The sequence below is a fragment of the Typopeltis vanoorti genome, chromosome 21 (assembly GCF_054136105.1).
Source record: "Typopeltis vanoorti isolate ZY-2024b chromosome 21, IOZ_Tvanoo_1.0, whole genome shotgun sequence".
Taxonomy (NCBI): Eukaryota; Metazoa; Arthropoda; class Arachnida; order Uropygi; family Thelyphonidae; genus Typopeltis; species Typopeltis vanoorti.
In genome coordinates, this window is record NC_143569.1 from 8,663,426 (window position 1) to 8,689,037 (window position 25,612).

The 25,612-nt window shown below is 35.5% G+C and overlaps 1 long non-coding RNA gene across 7 annotated transcripts in view; it reads left to right on the plus strand.

Annotated features, from left to right (window-relative positions):
- LOC150094609 (uncharacterized) overlaps positions 1 to 25,612 on the plus strand; it is a 944,400-nt gene that overhangs the window by 717,231 nt on the left and 201,557 nt on the right. For all 7 annotated transcript variants that reach the window (XR_016550182.1, XR_016550183.1, XR_016550177.1 and 4 more), the window contains one exon: positions 15,440 to 15,526. This is a non-coding gene — a long non-coding RNA (uncharacterized LOC150094609). The remainder of the gene's footprint in view (positions 1 to 15,439; positions 15,527 to 25,612) is intronic.

A 25,612-nucleotide genomic window follows, 5' to 3' on the forward strand; every position in this document is an offset into this window, starting at 1 on the left:
CGTCCCCTGTTATTGTTCAAGAAAAACACTCGACTTCTTTTACATCCAACTGGGCATCGCTCCTCGATGTTTTCTTCCTCTTTCTTTAGACTACTTTTATTATATTCACTGAAAAATTTCTTCTTAGACAACGGCTTAAAAAGCTAAGGCATGTGCGGGTTTATAGCATTCTCTGTTTCTCTTTCCTGTGCTACTCAACATATGACTATTTAATGCTAATATTCTGTGCATGTTTTTGAATGTTGATATCGATCTTGCCCTCTTGGAATAACTATACGAGCTTCTTATAGTTATGCTAAGGTTTAGTGATATTAGGTTACTCTAACTATATAGTAAAAGTGCACATTCTAGAATTTCATTATGCTAATACTTCCTCACGTACCCATTGCATTCGTTTTGTCTGTACGCCTACAGTACATTCTCTCTAGATGTAAATTTGTATTTCGAATCGCTGTTATTAAAATATGACGTGTCATCTACATTTTATTTTGCAAAATTATATATTAATAATTACTTTTCCTTATAGTATTCAGTCAAAAAACCTTTCTATTCCATTGTTATTACAACAATATGCGGAGTGTAATACAGAATGACGTCATTCAAGAATGCGTCTTGGCAACAGAGAAGTAGCATCGTCTAACAATAACTCATTATAGCGGCAAGAATGTTTAAATGGAAAATATTCTCTAAAGTAAATTCTAGAATAGGCCTATAAAAGTCTTCGTTTAAAAAAAAAAAAACGAATTCTCGCAGTTTTTGATTTTTTTATGCTTTATTATGCTCATCTTTAAATAGTCGGCTATATTTAAAAAAATCAGTAAAATATATAGCAGACAATACGTGTAGAATATTCCCTTATTTACATATGGACGTACCGCCTTAACATTCCTTGGAAAAGGGAGGGAAAAACCTTCGAAAAATGTTAACCCACAGCAGGTTTCGAACCCAGACCTCGGAAAAGTCGTTACGAAAAATACTATTGAGACCATCTTCGCTCTGGTGTGATTACCGTCACCATTTCAGGCAGATGGCGAACTCCATCAGATCTAGAAGTAAAAAGGAAGAACATTTTTAATCTGTTGTCATACGAAATAGGAAAGATAGCATAGAGGAGTTTCCGACGTCTCGCGATAAGGCCCACCTTTAACTGCGCCTGATATCTCACTCTCCGTTCTCAGACGTGGAACGAGATTCTCCTGCGGACTCCACTTCGCAAAGAGCAGTCGAACAACAGGCAGTCGTAGGAAAAAGCCGGGAAACATCACTTTAGAAACTAGTTTGAAAGAAATTCCGTGGATATGACTGGCGAGTGAAAGCGTGCCCTACTTGGCAATGACTAAAATACCCATAGCAATGAGAAGGGGGTGGCTGTCAGTGTGCACGAGAGTGCGTGCTAAAAGGAGAACTGAAGTGATACATGGCTACAGAAAGGAGATAGAGGATGTTAGGGAAGGGCGATAAAGATAAAACTTGCGTTTCACAACCTTTCGTCTGAGACGCTTTCTTTTATTTCGCGTGCATTTTCAAAGGATGGGTGTCATCAGTGTCTGCTGCGTTACACATTCGAACACGTAAAGCAGGCATCCACGTTAAAATATTGAATTCTGACAGCGCATATCACTGCGACAGGCTTGCCTGCCTTGATGCGGTATTATTTAGCAGGGAGAGTTACACTCCGGACTTTTGTATCGTATATCTGTGTGTATCTAAGATATTTTTGTCTTTGTCCCCATAGAAATGTTAATGTTCTTTAGTTTATTCAATTAATCAAAATCCAAACCGTATTTGGCATTTGGTATAATGCTGCTGGGCAAAACAATAAGAAGAATAGCAGCCTAAAATTTAAACTAATATTTCACATCAGTAATTTTTTCCAACAATGGAAGCAGACGCTTTTAGTAGCGTGACAATGGATAACAGTTGTACGATTTCAACAATGCCTGTATAACTAAACGGACTGTCAATTTGAATAATGTATAGTATTAAAGCATTAAATATTTATTTTAATGGCAAGCATTTTGTGGTCTTCAAACAAACAATTTCATAACATTCTGACTGCAGTACTATTTAAATCCAGGAAAACTACATCTGAAGAATCCATTCTTCTTAATTTCATACCAAACTGGCTGAAAGATATTTACCGTGTGATTTGTTTGTTTACCTATGTGCCTAATCAAAATCTCCCCTTTGGCTCATTAAGACCGTTACTCCGAGACCTTTCCAACTTGCGATAAGACTTCAAGTTTATTTAACACCGATAGTAGCAAATCTGATTATTAATGATAGCGACTGAAACTAATCTCCTCTAATAAATCAGACGGCGCTTCCGATTTCACACGTCTCAGGAAACTAATGAATCGCATAATCGGCATGTTCTACCTACGATTACAGTACGAGTCTTAATAGCCGACAAGCACCAACAGTTGCAAAAGTCGATTTCGGTTGAATCATCTAAGGAGCGTTGGAAATAAGCGAAAAGAATTCCCATAGAAAGTGATTACTTTTCCTGGTTTCTCTACAATCATTTCTAATGTAAGGATACCATGTGTTAAACTCAACTCAAAACTAAATCATGAGTTACTATTGAGGCGTAGCGATGGTTGCTATCGCTGTTCGGTTTTTCGTCTTTTAACATTGGCGGGAGAGGATTAAACATAAACAAAAGGCGATCGCATATCTAGCTAATTTCGCGGGCAATAATGGCTGCACTCAGAAGCACCGATGTAGGGCAGACAGCTTTATTGATCTTCATCAGTACCATGCTCAATTACATCTCATGACGGCTGCAAGCACGTCAGACCAATTTCAGTTGGCGAATGGTTGACGTTTGTGTCAGATCCATTATGACCCAACTTTGTTGTTTGATCATCGTGTGCATTCAGCTCTGCCAAATGAAGAAAATAATCCTTAATCATGTACGAGCCACTCTGCTTAGGTGGCTCGTACATGATTGCAATAAAACCAAGTTTTATTGCAATCTTTTTTTCTTTTTACAAAGATCTATCCATAAAGCTACATGCATGTAAGAAAAAAAAAATATATATATATATATATTTGCCCACCCATAATAATTATATATGCTTACCAGGCGGAATTCATTTATGTATAAACATTTTTTAGGGGGGGGGGGAGATGGACTGAGTCCTTGACTCTTTATCCCTTCAAATTGAAGAAAATGTGCATGGATGGGGTGTTATTTAGCTATTAGCTCTGGTCACGAGTGGGTAATGGCAATAGCCGAGCCTCAGTAAAAACTTCATTTGGATACAGCATTGCCATCCGTTACCCTGGTATTTACAAATAGCCTCATGTAGGGTGACCACCCAGCAAAAATGTTTAGTACCAACTGATGCAGGAAAAAGGCACTAGACATGAAAAAAAGTACTACCTTTTTATTTGCTTTCATTTTACTATATTTAGGGCATTTTACGATATTACTACCTTATTATCATAGATGAACTGAATGTAAAACCTCTAAATTAACACATGTAAGATAAACATGAAAAGAAAAAAAAAAGTCAAACTCTCCCCACTGTAGTCATGAGTCCAAGAGCTACAGTTATCATTCATCATAACAGAAGTCCCAATTGTAACTCTAGCACTTCACATGTGTATTAATTTACCATATGATGTTTAGTCTCATTTTAGTGTTTAACATAATGTAATATTAAATTTTCAGTTATTTAATATGATATATACGGGGGTTCCCACTCACAGTAAAAACACTGGAAGTATTTATTCATTATTTTAAACAGATTTTGCTAAATTAATTAACTCTTCAGAAATAGTAAAGTCTGTAGCTAATGAAGGTTTCATTTTTTCTTTTGTCAAAAGGAGTTCCATTTATCAAGAGAGTTTGTAGTTGATTTCTTATTTTATTCTTATTTATTGTCACTGCTGAAAATATTCTTTCAGTTGCTGCTGATGAATGAGAGAGGCACAATACAGCTTTACCTAATGTTGTTAAATTAGGAATCATTTGTTCTCCTACAACATTTTTCATTTCAAAACCATTATTCCAAAAAACCATGAATTCTTGACCTTTTTTTCAATGCTTTTACAGTCTTCAATAGTTGCCATTCTCTATCAAGCCCTTCATAACGCCCCTAGGTATACATTTTCTATGTTTAAAAACTGACTATTGTGGGCTGTATTTATCTTTTCAGTGGGGTCCAAATTACGCTGCGCATCAATAAAAAGTGGTTATTCGTATTAAAATATTTAATTTTTCCACTTGTTTTTCATTGTTGTAATAATCTTATAATGCGCGAGAAGTGTTTGAATAGCGAAGAATATAGTTTCATTGACTAATGCCAGTCGGATTGCGAGTATGGGATCGGGAAGGAAGAGAAGGTTAGCGAACAGTGAGGGGGGGGGGGGAGAAATCATGCTTGTATCACTAAATGTGATAGATGGGGAGGTGGAAGAAGAGAAAAATATTAAACTCATATGTATAAATATATTAAACCCTAGTCTCATGTATAAACATTTTTGTGTACATAAAAATATATAAAATTTCATAATAAAGTGTAAAAGGTGTGACTGAAAATCTCAATATGTACTTTAAATTTAAAGTATTTATGAATTATTTTAAGTAATTTAATAAACATATAACTTATTTTATATATACATTTTATAAAACAATATGGTAATCTTCTTTCCTCCTTAAGGTGATTCCATTGCTCATTAATAGTGTACTTATTACTCTAGTAGAGAGCGTGACAGGATTATTAGCTACGATTGATGTGTGTTTTTTCTCCTTCCAGAAGTGAAAGATTACGTGTCATCATCGTTCGGGCGTTAATGAGAGTTATTTACATTAACATACTTTTGACGAACCAGTGCGTGAAGGGAGCAAGAGTGGATTGGTATTTAAGGGAACAATAAATACGCACACTATTATTGACCGGTCTGTGGTTAAAGCTACATGGAAAAGCATTTTAAATCCAAATAAAGTTTCTCTTGACCACATCTTATATTAGATCAGACACAAAACAGAAAGATTACTCATTATCTTTGTTGCGGGGTGAGGTTTTCTATTCTCGTTTGATATTATTTTTGATTGATTGTTTCGATGAGGTAAGAGTGTACAACGTTAACGTATAGTTCTTCTCAAGGGGAAGAATGCACAGTGTTCCACTTTGGTTACGGTTCAGTGTTTACAGTTACCATATGTCTTCCCCCCCCCCAAACCGAATAAATAAGCTAAGTGGAAGTTAATTAACATCCCTGATAATTTACCTACAAAACACACCTTTGGTTCCTGAAATTATTATTCCATTCTTTTGACACTGATCGGATTTTAAGCTCGCACGGGCACAAATCAGAGACTTTCAAATGAACTTGTGCTAATAACGAACTTCAAGAAGTAGGACTGCAACTGTCTCACAAAGTCTAAGCCACCTTATCGGTTTTATTAAAGACGAATGTTATGACCACCGCTTTGAGAGCGAACAGATAGAAGCAGAGATATTGATACTAAGGTGCTTAAAGATCACATGGCCGAGTGGTTGGCATACCCGCTATCTAAGCATGCTACAGGTTCGAAACCCACCTTGAACATGGATGTTTGTGATTGCCTTTAAGTAGGAATCTTCTCCCGTTTATCGAAAGCCTGAGATAGATAGATAACATGTATGAAGAAATAGACTGGTGTATAAAGGAAGTCGGAGGCAAGAAAGATCAAGTTATTTGTGCTATGGGTGACTGGAACGCAAAAGTTGGATCAGAGAGAACATCTACACACGTGGGTCCATTTGGACTTGAAATTCGGAATGTGAGAGGAAAAAATCGGATTGATTTCTGTAACAAGCACAGTCTCATCATAACTAACGCTTATTTTGAGCAAAAATCAACAGCAAGATACACAAGAGAAAGTCCGGATGGAAGATACAAAAATCAATTAGACTATATTGTGGTCAGTAAACGTTACTTCAATGGAATACGGAACTCAAGGCGATGCCAACTGCTGACTGTGAATCTGATCATAGACTGGTCATAATGAAGATGAATATTCGCCTGAAAACAATAAAATTTAAAAGACGTCAACCCCTAAAACTGGATCTACAAATGGTACAAAATCCAATAGTAAAATCAAAATTTAATGAAAATAAACGAAAATGAACCCTCTAAATGGAATAGACTACAAGCGGCTATCATAACATCTGCTAAAAACCACACCAATAAATAAACAAGAAGAAAGAAAGAAAAAAAAACGATGGATAACTCAAGAGCTAATCACCTTATTGATGAAAGAAGAACATGGAAAAGAGGAGGAAATGAAGAAGAAAGGTTAAGATATAAAACGTTGGATAAAAGAATCAAAGAGTTATGTAAAAGATTGAAAGAAAACTGGATAAATAGGCAATGCACCGAGATAGAAGAATTACAGAATAGGAACAAAACCAGAGAATCATTCCTGAAAGTGAAAGAACTTAATGGAAAAGCAAAACGCACACAGTCTAATAACATCAAGGACAAAGATGGACACATACTCATTGATAAGAAAAAGATAAATGGAAGATAGGTGGAGTACTAATCAGATCTCTATGATGCTGATAATGGTAACATGTTAGATGATTCACGACACTTTAAGTTAAGCGTAACAACAGATACCACTCTACCCACAAGAAAGGAGGTAGAACACGCAATCAACAATCTTCCTAATAATAAATCCCCTGATGATATTCCGGCTGAGCTGCTGAAAGCTGTGACTGGCAATAATAACAACTGTTTAGTGGAATCCACTCAGAAAATCTATAAAACAATAGAATTACCTGAAGTTTTTACAACATTTATCTGCTTACCAATTCCAAAGAAAAATAATGCGCAAAATTGTGAGGATTACAGAAATATGAGCCTAATATCCCATGCAGCTAAAATTATTTTAACCATTGTTAAGAAACAAATTGAAAGAGCCTTAATAGGTGAATTGATTGAACATCAAAAAACAAAGGCTTCAGAAGAGGAATGGGAACCATTAATGCTCTCCTGAACTAAAAATACTAATAGAAAGATCACATGAAAGAAATAGGAACATTTACATATGCTTCATAGACTTTCAGAAGGTCTTTGACCAAGTAAAACATAATAAAATGCTCAATATATATTAGAAATATTAGACATAGAAGATCACGTAATTAAGATTATAAAAATGATTACACCAAACAAAAAATGCAGCTGTTTAACTCTGAGACTTCTGAAGTGAAAATAAAAAGAGGAGTTAGACAAGGTTGTATCCTTTCACCAAATCTATTTAATCTCTATAGTGAGACAGTGACGAGAAGATTAAAAAACAAAAAACAGGAATTAGTATCAATGGTATAAAATATAACAATCTTAGATATGCTGATGATACCATTCTAATAGCAAAAACCAGAAACAAATTAATCAAATTACTGCAGCTACTAATTGAAGGTAAAGAATTTGGATTAGATATTAATTAAACCAATTTAATATTTATTTTAACCATATTTATGAAAATCTCAAAAGAAAGCAGATCCGAGCCAGAAATATTCATAAACAATATGAAAATTGAACATACATCAGAATACAAATATTTAGGCACCTACTTTACTGCAGATGGAAAGCAAGATAAAGAAATAAAAATAAGAACAGCCATAGCTAAAGATGCCTTCTCAAAAATAAAGATCTGCTCAGAAGTTCTGTGAGTATCGAGACAAAGAAAAGAATGATAAGAACTTTGGTGTGGCCAGTTTTCACATGTGGAAGTGAGACCTGGATATTCAAGAAGAGAGTAAGGCAACAGATAATGGCCTTTGAAATGTGGTGCTATAGGAGAGCTCTGAAAATCCCATGGACAGAACATGTGACAAATACAGATGTCTTACAGAGAATGAGAACACAGAGATCTTTATTACAGGAGGAAATGATCCAGAGAAAGATGAGCATGTACTGAGAAGTTCAGCAGGACAGAGGATACTAACAGTTTTAGAAGGAAAAATTATGGAAAACGGATCAAGAGGCAAAAGACGAAGGACATGGCTTGAAGATATAAGATCATGGACAGGATCACATGGCTATGCAGAAACAAAAAGGAAAGCCACCAACAGACCGAACTCGAAGGACATGGTGCTGCACCTTCTCATTGAGGAAGCTTCATGAAGAAGAGATAGGTTGAAAAAGTTCCATTATGTAAATCTACCCTATATATTTAAAATGATAAGCCTTTTTATGTCACGTTTTTTGAAACGTTTTGAAACTCAGAGGCTACCCTGAGTGTCGAGTCTTCAAAATTCGAGTCATCAGAATTCAAGGAGAACCGGCCTACCAGTCCAGAACTCGGGGGGGGGGAGTATGCCCCTCGTATAATAATAAAAACTAACCCCGCACATGATACTGCTGAACTATTACTTTGCAACTTTCATCTGTGGGAGGTACATCATCAGTTGATTTTATAAGCATAATTCTGTACTGAAATCTCATAAATGAAAGATATTCAGGATCGGATTTTTAAGTGCTTTTTTATCTCTCCTGAGATTAAAATCATACATTTATTTTATGAAATAACATTTAATTTCCCAACTGTACATTACGCAGTTTCGTATCAATGTTTACATCGTTTAATATTTATTGCGCAATAGGTTTTCGTAAGAAGTTGAAAACTTCTTACGAAATCCTCTTCCCAGTGAGAACAGCTGTTTGTGTTATACCGTGTATTATTTTCATGAATTTATTAGCTTGTATACCACATGATAGAAGAGCTTGCTTAGGAGAAAATATTACAATTTTAAATTCCAGTTTGGATGAGCACACACTGACTATGCAATATTCCTTGAGGGTGAGGGAAAGTAGTAAATAAATCTGCCTTTCACTAGTAAAGCGTTTATAACCAACTTCGAAATGAAGACAAAACACGTTTTTCTTTACAAGCAACAAAAGTTATCATTTTGACGGAGTCAGAGGGAAGACGAATAACTAATCAAAACATTTTTTTTTTTCTAGCGTCATCGCCCAAGATCTGATGAAGACGTGTTTTGCACTTGGACAAATATGAACATAGGAAGTGCCATTTAAGGAATAAAATTGCCTTGGGAACAAATGAGAGTAATTTATTTGATAGTGAACATTCTTTACATATGCAAACGAAGGTTGTAGATTAATCAGTTAGGACACGAAATATCTGAACTTGGTATTATCGAATTCGAGGATGTTTTAAAATTAAAGTATGAACAGCTCTGTTTACAGAGGCAAGATTCTTTGAGGGTATACCATCCTCATCATCGGAGCATCTTCCATTTTGTAGATGTGATTTTTATTTCAGTAAAAGAAATATCACACGAGTACAGGCTTTAACAGCGTCCTAATGATTTGAGTACATCAATTTTTATTATTATTTTGGGTGAAAAATGAAACATCTTATTGTCGTATTCGAGGTTATATATTCAAAGGTTATAGAAAAAGTCTGCCCCTGAGAGGAGAGGCTACGTGTTTGTTTGCTTCGTCTATGCGGTCGAAATGTGTGCAAGCGAATGAAGAAATTGTAAGAAATAGAGTGGAATATTCTTAACGTTCCTTAAATAAAGCTGAGAGCTATGAAACCGTAGCGAGAAGTCTATTGAATGTCGCGGAGCTCCGTCAATAAATCATTCGCGAATCTTCACAGCCCTTAAGCAACCAAATAGGTCGTGAGTAATAGACACCATGTATACATGTTTATTAAACCTTGTAATCTCATTCTGGTGCAGCGAGTTGATAAACTAGACGCTGCAAGCTGCATTTGGAATAAGCCTCATTCTGCGAGAGGGAATTTGCTTCCGAACATGCATTCGCCTCAAGTAGGAGGGGGGGGGGGAAGAAGCAAAGTATTATAAAGCAGATTAGACGTCTCTTCCCAGCATGTAGATAAAGAGATTTCAATGTATTTTGCGGTCTTAGGCTTGCCTCAAATTTGACTGACGTATGGCGAAAAGATATGTAAACAGATAGCCCATTGTTGCCGAGTAACTTACATAAATGGTATATTGACATTTTATAGCTTTAGAAGCCACCTTTATTCTTTAATGCATACACTTGATAACAATGCATTTTTGTTACTATTCGCTTCCTGAATGGATATAATTATTCAGATTATTTAAAATTATGACAAAAATCGTATTGGCAAATCAATTTAAAGCATTGATTTGCAAATATGTATATTCATAAAAAACGTATACGCATACTACATGTTCATCCCCGTAGGACATTAAGATTACTATCGTAGGTAAGAGAAGCTAAAGATGAGATCAAAGAAGAAATTTTTCAAGCTACTACAAGCCGCCAATAAGGAGTGTGGTGTACTCACATCGAGAGATTAAATTCATCGTTTGTCCGGATAGCAAATATGCTAACCACTCAACCAACCATTTTAGATGGCACTTCGATCAGTAGATTTTCCCTCTCAATATTTTTCAAAATTTGTCTCAGACAAAATTTACGTTGAAAGAATTGAACAGCAAAGATTTCTACCTTGAATGCAACTGACGTAACTAGTCAATAAAGCGAGAAGAAAACCTCCTTCTTGACTTATGGATTACATTCAAATACGTTCATCTCGACATTTTATGTGGAATCTTCATAAGATAGTTTTTGCAAAATTAAAGATGCCAAGAAATTATATTCTTGGTTTCATCCTTTATCCAAGTGTAAGCAAACAAAGTTTGCGCGTGAAGTAACTTCACGAATGAGCTACTTGCACATAGAGGCTAATCACTTCACACCAATTTCCTTAGCACCCTCTATATAGAAGTGGCCCAGTAATGAAGCTACTTAACGCGGAAACTTCGTTTGTTCAACTTGGATGAAGGATGAAACCAAGAATATAATTTCTCGGCATCTTTAATTTATAGTATAACCAAATAGATAAAAAAATCAACATCTATAATCCAGAGCATTTTAGTAATCAGGTGTGACACCTTTTTTATTTTTATTTTTGCATTATTTGAACCTTGGTATCACTTCTGGGTCTGGTTCCCATTGATGGTAGCCGGCTTCAGGGGAAGTAGAAAAGTTCTGCATTTAGTTGGTTTTGCTTGTCGGGAGTGATGAGTTGAGTAGTGATCCTTTAGGACAGTGTTTCTCAACGTGGGGCATACGCCCCACGGGGGGGGGGATTAGAAAATGGTGTTGCATTCGTCACCTCATCACCGATATAGTCACAAAATCACCAGTCGACGATAAATTGTCGATGTTGCAACCTGATTTTCCGAGGAAAAAAAAAGCTGACATCACTAGTACAGCAGTCAACATAAATGCACTATCAAGAAGAACTCTCAGAAAAGCAAACTGATGAGCGCATTAGAAACTTATTCAACATAAAAGAACAATGGCATGGTTTCTGACGAGACAGAAACGAAATACCGAAATTCAACTAGTTTTGAAAAAAAAAAAAAAAAAAAACTTGCTTTTCCCGTCGTCATATTTAGTCGGTCCGCGCGGTTAGCTTAGTGGCTTTCTGCTTCGCAACCATATGCCTGGGGAAGGAGTGTCCTCGGTTCGATTCCCGTCCACGACGTGAGGAGCTTAAGGATCTTCCTCAGCCATAGCCAAGTTAGCCGGTCTTGGGCGTGGGCAGCAGGGTTTTTTCCGCCAGTTTATCTGGGGTTTTTCATCCCGCAAGCAGGCAAACCGGCCCCGTGAACACACAGGTTACAGTCATAAATACTTACGGCAAGGAAGGCAACGGGAAACCACCTTGCTCATAATCATCTCCCTAGTATGGTAGCATATAGCAACCCCCTCCTCGTCCGTATGGCAGAAGGGAATAGATAGATAGATATTTAGTCGAATGTGGCTTTAGTGCTGTAAATGACTTGCTACTGAAAGAAGAAATTATCTGGATATCACGAACTGTGGGGATTTGAGATTGAAAATGACTAAATCAGTACCTCAAATAAAAACTCTTTGCAGCAGAGGTCAAGCTCAAGGATCGCATTAACTTGGATTTTATTTTCCCGAGTTCAGTTCGATTCATGTTTTATAATATACAAAGTGTAATATAAAATTTATATTCATTGAAGAAAGTCAAATTAAAAACAGTTTTAACGAGTAGCCCAGTCGTGAAGTTACTTTAGGAGAAAACTTGCTTTGCTTACATTTGGATAAAGGATGAAACCAAGAAAATAATTTCTTGACATCTTTAATAACCAAATGAAAAATCTTTCAACAAGATAGTTTTTCGTGTAAATATATGTCAGATGGTCTCATATAGGGGAAAGCAGGACAAACGAACAGAAACGTGCGATATTTGACTTTCTATTGGAATGACCTAGGAGCAAACTCGGCTGTTAAGAGGAATGTTTTTAAGGACTTTTGTTGAAGGTAAGTTAGCCTGTCAGATAGGGAAGTTGCGGGGTTTTTAATCTCGCAAACCACTTGAACATGACACTCATTTAAGAAAATGCTGCCTAATAAATTTCTTATTTCTTCAATTTTTAGGATTTGTTCTAATTTTTCCAAGCAATGCGTGACGTTATTTTAGGTCTGATTACATTTTCTGCAATTCAATAAGTGGTGTGTGTGGTCTGTAAAAAATTGTGAAATTAGGCAAGGTATGCATATTATAGAGCTCAGTCAGTAGAGACGAAGCCCTTTGGTCGGAAAGACCTGGGTTCGATTCCCGTCATTGACGTGAGGAACCTTTATCTGGTCTCTTTCGACGAAAGGTTATAAATGATATCAGTCAAAACTTAACTTCCCGTTCCTAGGATAAAATCGCTAAGCGAGTGCCGAGTGTTATACCACAGAGTATAAAAAGGAGTCTATACCGTGTGTAGATTTTATAGCTTAGGAAGTTATTTCCTGAATCTTGTAGGTAAACACGGTCTAGAAAAAAACGAAATAGCTTAGTTTCTTACACTGTCTTGAGATGTCTCTATTTTGAGGAGCAACGTGACTAAAGGAAACCAGATGCAACAGCCATCTGAATCGACAAAAAAGATAGCAATTCTGCGAATTGATTACTTTTTTGTCGATGAAATTAGTAAAAATAAAGATTTATCCCAGGAAAAGGTTCGCCTAGAAAAGTGAGTTTCCAAGAAAATTGGGTCTTCCCACGAACAGCAAGGATTTTTGTCCTTCAAGACGGATTAAATGTCCCAAGCACGAAGATGCGAGTACAGACACGATACAACTTTAACCACTAGCAGGATAAAGTAAGGTGTGTGTTTTTTTCTTTTTAATCTCCTAAATAGTATCCGTATGCGAAGGCATAACACAAGTGATCAGCTACCTTTTTATAAAATTATTTTCGGGTTTAAATATCATATCCGAACCATTTACATTTCAGTGTACCGAAATATATACGATCTACGAAAAGGGAATGACTGACGTGAAATAATTTCAAACATCTTATGTGCACAATTATCGGCTGACGGACAGCATTTATGTTTAGTATTTATAACTTATGAACTTGCGTTTTTGAAACGATGTCAAAATTAACTGATTTAATACCAGTAAAGTAAGATTCCAAGTTAAAAAGTACTTTTATTTCTCGCTATTGCAGCGCAGTAGAGTTCAACGGCTGCCGCACAATGCTTTTTTGCACAACCCCCTCGAACATGCACATCAGACGTACGGTCACGTGAGTGATCACGGACTCAACCTTATCGTATTCGTTGGAATATAATTATAGCCGTGTAGTTAAAACTTCTCCAGGCTGCTGTAATCAATCACGACCTCTGACAACGTCTTGATGGGTGCTAATTACGAGTTTGTGTGATCTTCGTGAAAATCTAAGTTTCCGACACGGAAATTAGAATCGTACGAACACAATGAGGCCTCTGTGGGTGTCGTGTCAGGGACCTACAAAATATCCCGAAATTAGTTAATGGTCACATCATTAACAAACTTCGGCCGAAGGAAGAAAAACACTAACGAGGAACAATTTTGTGTCAGAACAAATTTACCGAATCCGAAAACAGAAGATTGAATTTCAGTTCGGCGTCATCATCGACCTAGCATGGCCAGTGATGTTTCGGCAGTGTGCATGTATTCCAAGAAATATTTAATTAACCGTTACTTAGGAAATGGGCGTGTTGAAGCTTTCTTAAATTTATGCCCAATGAATAGCTTTCCAGTTATTAAAAAGTGTTCATTTTTAGTGCGTGAACAGAATTCCGTAGCTATCAACTAACCGCTAAAATTCTAAATTTTAAACTTATTCTACGCAGTTCCAAGAGAAACAGTGTCTAGCCCGACTTTAGTTTCCAGCATTATATTATTTAACTGTGAATATTTTACGTAAAAAGGACTATTTAAAAAAAAAGAGAAGTGAGAAATGAACTCGTGGAATTCGTATACGCATTCTTCTAAATCATTTAATATTATCCCAACATTCAACCTAGAAATGGTTTGGGTCATTTATGTGAATACGAGATTTTGTCACTAAAACAGCTCGATAAATCTTAATACACTTGAATACTAAATTCCATATTGTCACAGAGAATTACGTTTGGAATAACATCAACCATAACAGCCAAAAAATAACGAACTGAATAACGAACAGTCATGAACATCGTAATTGAATGATAACTCATGCATATTTGGTCTTAATATTAAAGCCCTTCCTTGCAGAGTTCTAAACCGTTTCGAGTGGGATTTCAATTATGGATCTTTCCTTCGTTGTTGCAAGGGCTGTCCTGATGTGTGCGATAAACTTACGGTATTCAAGTGCTTTGTAGAATTTGATGGATATTTTCTAAGTTAAATCATGCTATAAGAAATATTGTGGCTACCAATCCGATTGAAATTAATCAACAAACTTGAACAGAGGTTTTGAATACCAAATTTAATTAGATTCCATCCAGCCATTGCGGAATTATTAATATCAATTTGAGTCCGAATGAAAACAAGGATCACATTGGGGCACGTTGATATCCTAAAGTTTATTAAATTCCATCCAGACAGAAAGAAGTTATATTTGTATCAATTACTTTAAAACTTTCCCCTCTGAAAACAGTATGACTTAAACGAAAGCTGAGACGTGTGGATATCGAGTACCAGATTTTAATAACATCTACCCAAAATCCTGGAATACGTTGCATACAACGAATGTTGATCGCATGAGTAATAATATCAACATTCCTGTTACCAATGTATCCTATTTATTACGAACATCGTAATCTCACCTTAATATTCCTTATAAATAGTTGTTTCTAGTAATAGTTATTACTAGAAACTCAAGGTTGTCTTCCTCTCGAAATGAGAAAGCAGAATAAACGTACTCAACAAATGCTTAGTAGTTTGTAATGCTGATCATGTGATTCGATCGTAAGTTCAGCATACATACCCCGCAACAGATTTTTTTTTTTTTTTTTTTTTTTTTTTTTTTTTGTGATGCCATGAAACAACGGTCTATGTACAACTCTCAAGTGCACAGCAAAGGTAAATGACGTTTCTATCGTCCTATTTAGTATTATTTAAAACTTTTTTTTGTTTTCAGGCTCTACGTATGTTTCTCGTAATGCTACGTCTGCAGAAGAGTTCAGATGGCAGTCGCGATTCGAGTAACATTTTCTAGAACACCACGGTAAGAAAGTCAGTTATATTTATTCCAGAATATTTTACCCTGAAACAGATAAATACTGCTAATATCACGAACCTCTCTTATCTAGTACGTCGTGGGATTGCAATTAACCACGGAGATGGTGAGAAGTGCAGAGACCAAAACCCAAAGAAGGTGTCGCATATTCCCTTTACACAATGAGAATTGATATAGTCGAATATTCTTTTTAAACGTTATAAAGTTAGGAAACATAATACTATTTAAATATCTTTTCCTGGAGAAAAAAGTTATTACTTTTACAGAGAATCAAAAGAAATCGCCCAATACAAATACTTCATAATAATAATATGATTTATAAATTTTCTTCATCCTGTTTGTGCACACATTACAATATTCACCGAGAAAATTAAACTTCATTTAAGGATAAATTCGAAAAAAAAGCTCGTTGATTGGGATATCTATTAAAACGACATTGTGAGAAGGTTGTACTTCTTAAGAGACGAAAAAATATTAGGAAACACACCACACCGAAAAGTAACGCTTTCTGACGAATGATAATGGACATATATAGCACGTGAGGAAAACACACACTTAATTTTTTTAAATCGTGAATAAATAGCAGAATATCTCTTTGAGGCATGCTGTGTAGGATGCGATTCATACGAAATGCATTTGTCATAAAGATATACTGCTTTTTATCGAATGTTTTATCCATTAGGAGCAAGAATACGTTTATCAGGATGTTCGAAAATTGTTTCTAACCATCTTATGCTCATTAAAGTGCGATATTAATAACAGATTTTCTTTTGATGTGATTAAAAACAACTAAATTGCTTTATCAGTAATGTGGTCTAAAATAGCTCAAGTACAATGGTATCTCGCTAATCTGAACTAATAAAAACCGTGCTCGTTCGGATTAACGAATTTTCCCCCAAGAGAGAACAATAACTAGCGTTTAAGACAAAATAATCAGATTCTAATGGTACTTCAATTTAATTCTGTAAATAAATGAAGCAACTGATAGTAAAAAAGCCACTGTACTGTAATGTAAAACAAAAAAAATAATAATACAGTACACAAGTTTATTTTAGTAAAAAAATTTATTTGTATGATTGTTGAGAATTCTGATTTAATAAAATTGCATCGTTCAGTACGTAACTTGATTTGCGTAAAAAATATCATTTTCTTGTACACAACACAAAAAAGTTCACAAATTAACACACAAAAAAAGTTTTTTTTTATTTCATTCTAAAAAAAGTCACTGATTTTCTTTTGCTTCTTGGAAGCTAAACCTTTTTCGAATGCTTTTTCTCGAAGCTGCATCAGCAATAAAATTTTGCGGAATGGCTTTTCATTCTGCTTAGCCCATTCTATACACATATTAAAACTGTCAGCTGCCTCTTCACGTTTTACGTTTTTTTCTTCATCGTCTTCTAATTCATTCTGTAGCGTCATATTTATAATTTCATCATCTGATTTGATTTCGAATTCACCTTCGTTTCTACCTGTAACCCATTCCGTAACATCTGTTTGTGAAATTTCAACATCTGGATTTATATTTTTAACCAAATTATGCACATTTTGAATTTCCTCTTTTTGTGTATTTGTGTGTACAGTATTTGTGATTCATGCCGGCAATACAGTACGTACTGTACAGTATAAAAAAGCAAACGTGTACACACAATAAATCAAAATAGGCCTCCAGTATATCCGTACAATCGACAGTATGAAAAAAATACTGTACTGTAATAATAATAAAATAAATAGTAATAGTTAAAATAATAATTATTACATAAAAATAATAGTATACAAAATAATAATGCGCAATAAATAAAACTTTTTTTTCTTTCAAACCGCAGTTCGGATTACTGGAGGGTTCGAACTAAAGAGGTTCGGATTAGTGAGATACCACTGTACTAAGTTTTCCAACTTCCTATGCGGTTGAAATTCGCAGAAAATCTTAAAAAAGAAAAAGATTTGACTTATGTTGAAGAGGAGACGTTAGAATTCAGCTGTTAACAAGGCACAAGGATTTCATGTACTACATAAAATTATATAATAGTAAGTACGCCATTCTTTTTTTTTCTAAACGCCCCTAACGAAATTTAAGTCTTTTAAGGGACGATTACAAAAACGTTTTGAGAAACACTAAACTAAACAATTGGTACCCTGAACATTTCGAACAGTTAAGTAAATATATTTGAACAGATTTCGTTCCAAATAACCTGCAGGCAGTGTATTATTAACACATCTCTATGAAAGTTTTCTCTTTCATATTTTTTTTATCTGCTGTCCACCCTGTTATTTATCATCACTCGTAGAAAGAAGAAAGTGTGTCTTGTAATTTATCGTGTTACTGGTAGATCTTTCTAGTAGAGCGGGAATAATAGCACGGACCTTGGAGTTAGGATCATTATCGTTTTCTCCGTGCCGCTACATAGCATTCGCTTTTATTTCTAACTGTTCTCTACCACGTGCAGATGACGAGGAGATAATGAAAACTCTGGGGTGGGCAAGCTCACTCGAACATCAAGATTAACGGAATTGCCGCAAATAATGGTAGCGAATGGGGTGAACATGAATCACATATGTCTGGAGCAAAATATGTCCGACCCTGACGATGATGTAGAGTGTCGTTGGAAGGCGTGGTTGGCACCGGAGAATTCGCTCTCCCCCAACATAAATCACCATTTCTTGAGCCGTTAACTATAAAGTACGACCGTTATCCAAAGGTTACAACTACTAGTGGTTTAACAACTGTCAGTCATCGATTGCTTCAAGAACAAGAGGAAAAGATAGAAATCCTTGAGAATCTGAAACAAGGAAATCTATTAGGTAGCATTTTCTGCAATTATATCCTAGAAATGTGCTAATTAAAAAATTATAAAATTATATGTAATCTTAGAGACACATCTGGCTGTTTCTTACTTTATGGAACTAAAACTATCGATGCTGTCTCTGTAAAAAAACTATAAGGTGTTTATTTTGCTGATTAAAATGTAAAACAAAGGAATCAAGTGACGTTTCTTAACGATATGCGAATACATATAATTTAATAATCAACTTTCTTAATGCACCACTTTTCTTATTCGATATTATCAGAATTATAATGTTGGTAATGCATGGTGCACATCATGTTGTCAAAGTGTCATCTGTCGCTTTCAATCCTTGATTTACTCTACACAGCCCTTTACTTAGACCGGCTAAGTAAAGGGTTACTTAGGCTTCATAATTTCATTATAGGATTTCATATAAAGCTGGTTAGATGGACCAGTGCTTCGGAGCTCACAGATACTGAATAATACGACTCTAAATGTAATAAAAGGCCTTGAATAAGATAATATTCATTAATAAATAATGGGGATAAAAATATTATTTTATGTAAGTTTTTCTAAACTGGCACCTAACTCTTGGAAGATTCTCAAACACGAACAGTTTACAAATAAAAATGACTAAACATAGTTTGCCCTCTTTTAAAAATCTAAAAATAAAAGTAAGATTTCTGCATTATGTAAAAATAAAAAGTGGATAAAATTAACAGAAATCCCTAGGACACTCAATGTATTACTGCACTATAGATTCACATGCATTCTTCAGTGGGAGTCGCATAGAAAACTAAACAGTTACTAATTAACACATTTAACGTGAGACACATAGTAACGGCATATGTTATCCGTATCGATCACAACAAGATCAAAAAAAAATATGAATGTGATTAAATAGAATAAAAAATGTTAATTTTTTTTCAAATTGTTAAAAACGGATACCAGAAGCTGAACTCCTCGATTCTGCCATGATACCATTCCTCAATTGTTATTAAAATTTCAGTCCAGTGATCAAAGCTGAAACTGCGATTTTTTCTTACTTTTCATAATTAACGCTTCAACTACTTTTGACAACAATAAATTATTAAAGAATGCCACCTGATAGTCAAAAATAAACGAAATTCAAACTGTTGCATAACCAAATTTTACTACTCTTTTCACCTCCAGATGCTTGCAAGGAGCACCGTCAAAACGTACCTGATCTTCCCTGATAAAGGGAAAAAGACAGATTTCGGAGATCATGTCTTTTAAGTACTACGACAACAAGGCCGCAAACATTTGATGTACCAGAACTGAGACAAAACTTAACCCAATTCTGCGCCATCTCTTACACACTCATATTGCAATTGGATTCACCCTGCAGTTCGTAAAGTGTGCGGCTGTCCCATAATGGAAGACTGCTTTTATTAATCATTTATTGACCCACTGATCAATCATTTTATGAAATAATGGTAAATCTGTTTCGATTCATTACATATAATTAAACAGTCTGAAATCAAAGCGTTAATCATCATTACGGATTGCATTGATGATGATTATGGTACAATCCATAATGATTTTTTGGCGAAGAAATTTCAGATGTCACATTATTACTCTTGTCATTTCCAGAGTCAAGTTAGATGCAAAGACTAACAAAATATCATTTCTTCCCGTTCTTCTGTATGTAAAAGATCTTCAATGATTCCATGTTTTTTCAGCTCTTCCAGAAGCTTGGCTTCACCTAAAGCTGATTTTTTTTGATCAAAATACTTGAGAGATTCATACTCAGAAGTACACTTTCAGGATCAGAAAGACTTTACATGAATCAAAACATTCTTCTTCGCGGGATTCTAAATTGTAAATATAGAAGCATCATTCAAAACGGTCAGATTATAAACACTTGTATCAGTTTTTCTGGAATTAGTTTCAGTTCTTTAACTAATGCAATGTATATTGCTCGCAAATTAAATTAACTCTACCTCGACATAATATGTCGAGGTAGAGTTAATTTAATTTGCAGATTTTTTATCTGCATGCCTGTCCAGTACGTGTGGTCCCATCTCTAATCCAAAGTTACTTGTGCAATATGTTTAATTTTAGTTCATTGCATTAAAATGCATGAGGAATTAAAGAATATGGTCCAATTTCTTTAATATAGAAGCAACAGTAGTATCTACACCCTCTATCCAAAAAGAAACCGAACTTTTCGAAAATAGAAGAAACTAGTGGCTCCACCTGTTGTATTGTATGTATCTTTTTGTTGTCGAAAGCGGCAACCTTTAATTAGTGTTGTGTCAACTGTTTATGACATTTATTTCATTACAAGCCGAGTCATAGTGCCAAGACTGACACTGTTTTGACGAACGGTCGGTCGTCACGATATTCATGACGCACTCGACGAATTCTCGCTATCAATCGCTTCAAAACTTCGAAATAAAACTCGCCATTGACCGTTTGGACAGGCGGAACGAATTGTTTGTGGATAATACCATTGGAATCATAGAAACAAACCAGCATTGTCTTTACTTTTGACTTCTACAAGCGACTTTTTTTCGGATGTCCCTTTTCTGGTGGTCTCCACTCAGCACTCTGGCGTTTTGTTTCGGGCTCATACTCAAAACACCACGGTTCGTCACCAGTAGTGATCGTTTCGAGGAAGTTTGATCCTTACGAGCGGTTTTAATGAGTTCCTTCGGGTATTCAATTCGATACATTTTTTGGTCGTTGGTCAACTTGTGGGGAACAGATCGCGAATTCAATTTACTAAGACCCAAATTCTCGGTCAAAATGCTGTGCACAGTTGATTTTGAAATAACAAATTCATCTTCAATCAATCTCACGGACGATTTCGGGTTTTCTTTGATGAAATCACGCACTTTTTGGATGTTAACTTCACTCAGTCCAGTTTTTGGATGGCCCGGCTTTTTGTCGTCCTCAAACGTCTCACGATGACTTTGAAATCGCTTAAACCACTCGTAAACTTGAGCACGGGGTAAGCAATTCATCACCGTAAAAAATTCATCACCGTATGCTTTTTGAAGCATTTGATGCGTTTCGGTAAAACTATTACCAAGTTTAACACAAAAGTCAATCGCAGCTCTCTGTTTGAAACTCATTTTCCGACCGTTCGTCAAAACACACTGTCACTCTTGGCACTGTAACTCGGCTTCTAATGAAAAAAAAATGTCATAAGCAGTTAACACAACACTAATGAAGGCCACTTACGACAACAAAAAGATACAACAGGTGGCGCCACTAGTTTCTATTTTCGAAAAGTTCGGATTCTTTTTGGACAGAGGGTGTATGGTATAAGAATGCTATCAAGCATGGTAATAGTTTTTATCTTCTATCTATCAAAACTGTTGGTACACTTGTCTACAGTGTAACCTGGAATTAGTCTTAAAATACCTGCTGCATAATTCGAAGGCAATTAGAAATAGAAATAATTAGCACAGATGAAATGCAGTAAATATTTCAAGTCTTATTTCCCTTTACTGCAATAGGTTTTATATGCATACACGCATGTACAGCTCTTAGGAGTTTGTATGTTGTGAGAAGAATGCCCCAATAAATAATACTAAACATCATTTCAGTAGAGCGTTGAATACGTCACACACACATATGAAAAGCATGCGTTCTGTAGACAAACATTACATTTTTTGGTAGCTTTAAGTCTCCAAGAAGAGAATAGGTGGATTCGCACTGGTTGATAAAATTCCTCTCCTGCCTATCGCAAAATCAGTGCCAGACGAAATTCAACCCGGGGCAGGCGAAAAACAAATATCATATTTCTATGCTATTATATTTAATGTTCAGAGTCAAAACATTGTGGCAATTAAAATTCTGTTCTTCGATATTCTAAATTACTGAACTGGAAACTAAGCAGTTTTGTATGATGCTGAATAACGAGGGGGAACTAGTTTATTCGCTATTATTATAACTTTCAACTAATATACCCAAGAGCTCATTCTTTCTTACAGTATATAAAAAGTAAATAACCCGAACTAAAGAATTCGACTGGAAATGCATCTTCGAAGGAGAAAACGATTTATTTCCTGATCTAACGCAATAAATACACTAGAATAAAATGTTCCAAAACTCAATTTTTACTGCAATTTGTTCTTCCAGAGCTTCAAATATATCAAACATTAAATAGCTCTGCGTCTTCTTGTAGCAGTTATTTGAAAATCGATAAGATTGTGCTTTAGATAATGCAAAAGGAATTTTACGAAAGATATTTTAAGCCAGAACATAAAAGCACAAAGGTGATGGAAAAATTCTAAATAATTTGGATTTTCTCTTCAAGTGCCATTCCACCATAGGAGGTGCATGAAATTATAAATAAAAAATTGTCTAATCTTAGCCTTGGATCTTCGTCTATTATGTGAAAGTATTTCGACTCTTCTATTTACTGCGACAAAATGCAAATGGAGTTCAGACAACGGAAGATTCAACTTTATAACATGGACGTTGTGTATTTTAATAATGTGCTAGCTCTGGTCTGAATATACATCCAAAGAACTGCCGGGAGAGATAGAAGATGTGAATATGGCAACTGCGATGAGTACAGCTTCCGTTGTTACCGTAAGCGTTTTTTTTTCCTTTTTTTTTTTTCTGCTTCTGAGGTGTAGTTTCCAAAGTGATATGCAAGCGAATGCAGAGACAAAGTGGAGGACACAGAAAAACAAAAAATACGAAGTGTCCTGAAAGAAAGAAAATAGGGCTATTTCACCTTAAAAATCAAGGCACGTGTTACACTGACGGCCTCTGGCTCACGGCGGGGTTACTGTACTGTCGTTGCAAAAGAAAAAAGAAAAGAAAGAAAGGGAGTGCTATAAAGGAATGCCGACTTATTTGCCGATTTTTCTCTGACATTTTCCAGCAGTAGTACGCTCGGAAATTCTGTGTGAAAAATCATCTTTCTTTATCTTTGTGACTCCCTTATCCATCTCAGACATTATCTAGAGGCAAATTCACAGATGGAGCCGCTTTGAAATTGAAAATGCTCTCGCTGGGTGTGATTGATGTTGGACGTGTGCTATAGTTGTCCGAGCATAGAAAGAGAAAAAAAATCCTAAAAGCACCACCACCTCTGGATGATCAGGAAGTTGCAGATGTTAGCAAAAGATGGATTGAATTGTATTAAGATGCTTTGGAGAAATTGAGACACGTGTGCAAAAACGGACAAAAAAGCTTTATAAGTAATCTTACTTTAAAGATAACTTCAGAAGCATCAGAAAAGATATCAGCTCATTATTGCAATGTCTGATATAAAAGCAAACAAAGCGCACTCTAAATGAATTACAGTTTCAATTTTTTTATTATATAACTAATGAAAAATGTAACATTACACTTACTAACTTATATAAGTTATATACTGTATAAGTTAGTAAGTGTAAAGTTATGCACTTTGGCGTGATTAGAGTTCCAGCGGCATATTAGATTAGCGGGATTATGCTACAAGAAACTTAAGAGGCAAGGGATCTTGGTGTATTGATGGATAAGAATTTAAAGTTCAAAGGTCACATAGCAAAAGTTGCAAATACAACTCAGAGGATAATTTCTATATTGAAGCGAACTTTGACATGTTCGCTTCAATATAGAAAATCATCCAAGTGTGGCTTTGATAAGACGACACTTGGATTACTGTGAGCAGATTTGGTCTCCCGGGTTCCAAGGGGGAAAGAAGCCTGTGGAAAGGGTGCAAAGAAGAGTTACAAAGAATACGGGGTTGAAAGTTGATTTTTCACTTGGTTAGAGTATAATAAATTTAGTTTAATCCTTTATCCAAGTGTGAGCAAACAAAGTTTGCGCCTGAAAGTATCTTCAGGACTGGGGTAAGGTGGTACAACACCAGGGCAACTCGTTGCAAAGGTGGAGCAAGATACCAACACTCCTGTCTCAGTATCTCCTCTTGGGCCACTGCCCAGACTAGTTTCGACCTTTATTGAGGTCTCTTCAGTGGGAGCCAGGCAGAAGCTGAGATACCAGGCAGAAGCATTCGCAGGTCATCTCTACCTATGAGTTGCCAAATGGTGTGTCACCCTTTTTTAATAAATTCTCTGGATTTAGAGAAATATGTTGAAATCTTTCTCTAAATTAAACTAAATTTATTGTATTAAAGAATATGGGATTTAGATTATGAGGACAGATTGCGAGTATGTGGATTGCAGACTGGTTAACAGGAGGTAGAGGTCTATATAAGCTTTTGAATGGGTGTTATAGCATTTCAAATGATGAAAATTTTCGTTATATGGAAGGCGGGGCGAGATCACGGGGGCATCCATGGAAGTTAAGGTTGTTCTCAGTCATGAAAGGGATAAGAACTAGGTTTTCCTCCCAGAGAGCAGTGAGTGAGTGCATCAAGTTTATAGTTTATTAAATGAATTTAAGGGAAGGTATGATAGCTGGGTTGGGTAATTTACAGCCTCCCTCGATGCGTCCTTGACTCCCTGGAGGTCTCAGATAAAATCATTTTCAAAAATATTATCATTATCAAGTATTTGATATATTTTAGTGCAAATCAATAGTAAAATAAGTAGTTTATTATTTCCTAAGAAATAAATAAATTATATTAACACTACTCATATGCAGTACTTCCGTATTGAAGAAAGGAGATTCTAGTTCCATAACATTCGCTCAATAACTTACCGAACTTGGTGCTATGAAACATCCCCGATTACATATGAACGCTTCTATTTTATTATGCTCCTCCTTAGTATGGTTACATAGTTAATACCCAAATGCGCTTTTCACTGGCTAAGGGGGCCTCTGACCATTCAAGTAGTGGACCGTTCAAGTAAGGGTACAGAGTTGCAAAGACAGTGGCTGAAAACACATTGTCTTCAATATTTTTGAACGGCTGTCCACTTTTCGTTTTAGTTATACAATAACCGATCTGACGTAAAGTGGTGTCGGGATCGATTTGAAATAAACTACAAAGTAAGAACATGTAATGAAAATACTGTTATAGCATTCTATGTACAGGTGTATACAAACACAAAATAATACAATGATCTGCGAATTACAAATTTTCATTAGGATGTTCAGAAAGAAACGCAAACTATGAACAATATGTGTTTATTAGTATTTTTTTTTTTTCAATGTTGAGTGTGTTCGCCTAATATAATATTATGGTTTGTATACAAGCATGTTACATTATTTTGTATTTGTATACTGAACTTCTAGTATAGGAATATAACTTGTCAAGTTTATGTGGGTGATTGTAGCATACTGTGTTCTTTAAAAATGTTCATAAAAATAAACCAGTAAGTTAGGGTTTGGGGACGTGTAACCATAATCCCTT